At 40.2% G+C, this 4,904-nt stretch overlaps 1 non-coding gene across 1 annotated transcript; it reads right to left on the reverse strand.

Annotated features, from left to right (window-relative positions):
• Positions 1–3,121: 3,121 nt before the first annotated feature.
• Positions 3,122–3,227, reverse strand: LOC144714710 (small nucleolar RNA R71). The gene has a single exon (XR_013584443.1). It is a non-coding gene; the product is annotated as a small nucleolar RNA R71 (small nucleolar RNA).
• Between the last annotated feature and the right edge of the window lie 1,677 nt (positions 3,228–4,904).

Raw genomic sequence — 4,904 nt, forward strand, 5'->3', positions numbered from 1 at the left:
CCTAGGTTCGGGCGGATAGTAATCATCGCGACGATTTCTATCATGAACCGGAGTGCGAATATTCGGAGGAATCGGATCGTCTCGCTCGAGACGATTCTGATTTCAGCTTCCGGATCTATCTTCGGGTCGTATAGGATCATCAATGTCGCGATGATTCCTATCACGATCTCGAGATCTAGGATCTGGGGGAAAGTAGTTCTCGCGATCGCGGCGATGTCAATCCAAACCTCTATTTTCGAGTTGATAAGTCCGTTCGCTCACCGCATCGATCGAACTAGTTAGACAATTGTCCATATTGGTAATTCGTGTATTGACATCACAAAAACCGTTCTGGACAGTGTCTAATACACAATCGATGTCTCCTCGAGAAGAGGTCGGTGGTACAGATGATGACAACTCGTGGACAGGGACAGACACCTCACGACCATCTTGGGGTTGGTCTGTCATCGGAGCGGCGACTCGTTTGCCGGAATGCAAATGCATGCAAGGAACTAACAGATGATGATGAATGTAGACGTCTACGATGGCGGAAACGACTAGGCTAACAGGTTAGGCTCTGATACCAATTTTACGTAGGACAACTACGGGGTAGACGAGGAAGGGCGGGACGACAGGACTAGGGGTAGGATAGGCGTGAGGGATAAAACAATCCACAGAAATTCACGGTCGGGTCTGGACTTTAAAACCGATGAAAATCTGGTGGTGCAGCTCCGACCCTTATCGAGGCGGGAGTACTGTCTTCCCCCACCGCAACGATGCTGATAACACCCTAATTTCGGTCTTTATTTCATGTTATTAGCATGATTTATGCATTTAAAAGGCTTAAATTTGGGTTGTTATCATATATTTACACAAAAATAATGCTTCCAAGTAATTTCTGATTTTTCCCTAATTTTCTGTTAATTATATGAATTTTTAAGGATTTATTGAAGCTCGAAATAATTATTTTTGGATGAAAATGGCACATTAAAAAGTTTATTTCGACATTTATCAACATGGGAATTAATCAGGGAATTTTCTAGAATTTTCTAGAATTTTTTACGAATTTTTAGGAATTTTCTGGGATTTATTTCAAGAAGAAATGCATTTATTCTATGAAAAAAGGGCATATTTATAGGAGAAAAAATGTATTTATGCAATTTCTAGACTTTTCGGGGCCTTTTTGCAACGTTTCGTTGCAAAAAGACCCTGAAAACACCTCTCGGTCGCCACGGCAGGCGTAAAGATCCTATTTAAAATCATTCAGGGTTTTATTGCAATTTTTAATATATATTTTTAATGTTTTAGGAGAAATCGGAGGAGAGTGCGCTAGGGCATATACGCAATTACTTTTGGGCAAGGCCCAAAAGCAATTCCAGGCTTTTTAAGGACTTTTCTGCAAAAAGGAGGATTCAAAATGCGCCAGCCAATGAGAGAGCGACACGTCATTGCGTGTTTAAAAACGAAACTAATAAATAAATCAATTTTAAATCTAATGGATTAAATTGGTTTAAAATTGATTTATTAATAACTTTTGATCCTGAAGTCCGATTGAGATGATTTTTTTATGGATTTGTTCGTCTTGATCCCCTCTTTCTATCTGTACGGTTAGATCATTCAGATCTAGCCTACATTGATAGATAAATATTAAGTACTAAATGGGGGTAAAATGGTGATTTTTACCCTATAACCTAAGTATAAAAGCTGAATTTCGAGAGGGGGAGCTCAGTCTGGAGGGTGCTTCATCACAGCTGCAAGACAGAGAGGAGTCCCAGCCTGGATCAACAGTTTTGGTATTTTTTTCTTTCATTGTATTCAAACTTTTGTGCATTTTGAATGAAATAGGTTAAGTTGTTTGTTTCTTCATCTCCATTCTAGTCTGAACTCCTAAATCGCTTGGCTTGAGCGGCATGTACAAGCCCTGATTAGGATTGAGAGGCGAAATTGAGGAATTTTACCTGGGCATTCAATTGCATTACAAAAGAAAATTATAAAAATTTAGTTTTAATTTTTAGAAGTCTCAATTTACCCCATTTTAGTTCTGAATTATCAATCTGAAAAATCAACCCAACTCATTTTAAGAACCCTCTTTCAACCTCTCTAAATGATTTCTTGGATCCTTTAATTAGGATCAAAGAAGGAAATTTAGAGCTCTTAATTCTTCTAATCTTCCCATCTCTCCTACCCCCCTCTCTAAATTCTCACCTAATTAGGGTGACTTGATCCTCATTGAAGATCAAATTCACTCTAATTAGGATCTAAAACACCAAAAATTAAATCAAATTGAAATTCCTACTTGCCTCCCTTGGACGACACTCATACTTATCACTATACATATTAAGTAGAGTTTTATAAATTTTATTGCATAAGCCAAAAATTCACAACGACAAGGGCTAAAAATTTGCGTAATTTTCACCCCTATTTTCGGCTTATCAATTGGCGCCGCTGCCGGGGAACGAACACTTAGGAATTCAACATATTTTTATTTGTAAACACAGTGGTTAATTGTTGCTCACGAGTTTGTTAAGTCTCCTTATTATTGATTTTGATTTAAGACGGTATTTGGTTTTTAACGACTATCGTGTGTTGTGTTTGAATTAGTGGTTTTGTATGAAGCTTGGTCTGGATTTGAATCAGGAGCAGTGACAGAAATCCCCTGTAGTAGATTCCACCACACCCGAGTCGTCTTTCACCGAACCCACATTTGTAGAGGAGATATTGATTAGACCCGTACCAATGGACCCAATAGGTAATGGAATAGGAAACCCTGAGGTAGTTAACGATGGACGGAGGAGGATTAGAGAGTATTCCACACCAGCAGAAACCCCCATCTTAACCAGGATATCTGCCCCGATTGGAGAAGATGTGATGTTTAGAATCGATCCACACCAATTTCAGCTATTACCGTCCTTTTTGGGGAAGGCAAACGAAGAGCCCTATGACTTCTTAGAAAAATTTTATGAAGCATGTGATAGTTGCACTTACCCCAGAATTTCAAAGGAAGTTGTGAGAATGAAACTATTCCCTCATGCCCTTAAGGATAGAGCCAAGGATTGGTTTAGAACATTGGGAACAAATTTTGAATCATGGAATGATATGGAGAAGAGCTTCTTAAAAAGATATTATACAGTGGCTAGGACAAATTCTTTCAGAAGAGAAATTAGAAATTTTCAGCAGGGAAATGATACATTTAGCGAAGCATGGGAGAGATTGATGGGGCTCATTAGGAAGTGCCCCCACAATGGCATTCAAAAATGGGAGTTAGTGCAAATTTTCTATGAAGGCTTAAATGATGTGGAGAGAGGCAGAGTTGATATCTCGAGTGGAGGAGCAATAGCTGACATGTATGAAGATGAAGCTATGGCACTACTACAAAAAATGTCCGATAATTTAGCCTATCACCAAGATGCCTCCGATCATGTTAGGGTTACCCCTCGGAAAGGTGGACTGTTGGATGTTAGAGGGGTTGAACCCCAGATTACTATGGATAGAATTGAAAAACAGATAGGTGTAATGATGGGAAAAGCCATGGAAAAGATGAATGAAAAAATAATCTCACTATGGCAAGGTCAGAATAGCGGAAGAGCACCCAACCAAATAAATCGATGTGAAATGTGCTCAAGTGATAGCCACACCGGAGAAGAATGCCCTATGATATCAGAAGTGAATGCTATAGGCAGGCAAGAAGGGAGCAATGTCCAATGGGGAACTAGAGGAAACTTAGGAGGACAGGGATGGAACAACAACAACCGACCACCCCAACAACAGTTCCAATCCAAGGCGAACAATCCCCAACACCAACAACATTATCAACCTTACCGAAATTTTTCAGATCCCACTAATGCGACTCTCACCAAGGTTATCGAGGAGCTGCAAGAAGACAAGAAGAGGATGCTCAAGCTTTTTGAAGAAATGGAGGAGAGGCATCGGAGGGAGATGGAGAAGCTCAAGGCAGAGATCTGCCTTCACAGCGGTCAACAATTTGCGCACGGGGGAGCACCGCAAGGTACGTGTGAAGACCCTATGAAGATGGGCGCCAAATCAGGTAAACTCCCTACTCAGGCCTGTATTAATCCTAGCAATTTACTTTATGTTGATGACATGTGTAGTGTAGTTAATGAGCATATTCATGACATGCATGCATTGACTGAACAACAAGAAATAGGAGAGCTGAGTGCTATATCAAAACTTAGGAGTGGGAAAGAGTTGGCTAATCCATTTGCAGCTATAGAGAAACGAAATGAAGTGGAGGATAAGTTAGAGGAAGTAGAAAAGGATGAGGATGAAGGGGTAGAGGAAAATCTGGAAAAGGAACCCAACCCCAAAACATATTGCCCACCTATCCCTTTCCCTAGTGCCTTACAAGCGAAGAAAGAAAAATCGAAAGACAGCCCACTTCTTGAGTATTTGAAAGAGGCTACGGTCGAAATCCCTGTTTTAGATGCGATCCAGTACATCCCTGATTATTCCAAATTTGTGAAAAACCTGTGTACACCTCCTAGGAAGCAAAAGAGGATTCAACTTTCTGCGAATATTAGTTCAATTTTTCTGCATGAATTACCTCAAAAGCGCAAGGATCCGGGAGCACCAGTGATCAAATGCGAAATTAGGGGGGAAGTATTCACCAAAGCTTTACTTGATTCAGGAGCAAGTGTGAATATCATGCCTAAGGCCCTACTTGAGACTTTTAAATTTGGTGAATTACAACCTGTAAATTTAGAATTGCAGTTAGCGGACGGATCAATTAGAAGACCGTGTGGACAGTTGGTGGATGTGGTGATGAAAGTAGAAAAGTGTTCATTTCCTGTCGATTTTATAGTAGTGGATGTAAAAATTTCAGGAAAAATTAGTCATGCACCGATTATTTTAGGACGGCCATTCCTAGCTACCGCAAGAGTGAACACAGATTGGAATGCAGGAAAAAT

Source organism: Wolffia australiana, chromosome 17 (genome assembly GCF_029677425.1).
Source record: "Wolffia australiana isolate 7733 chromosome 17, ASM2967742v1".
Taxonomy (NCBI): domain Eukaryota; kingdom Viridiplantae; phylum Streptophyta; class Magnoliopsida; order Alismatales; family Araceae; genus Wolffia; species Wolffia australiana.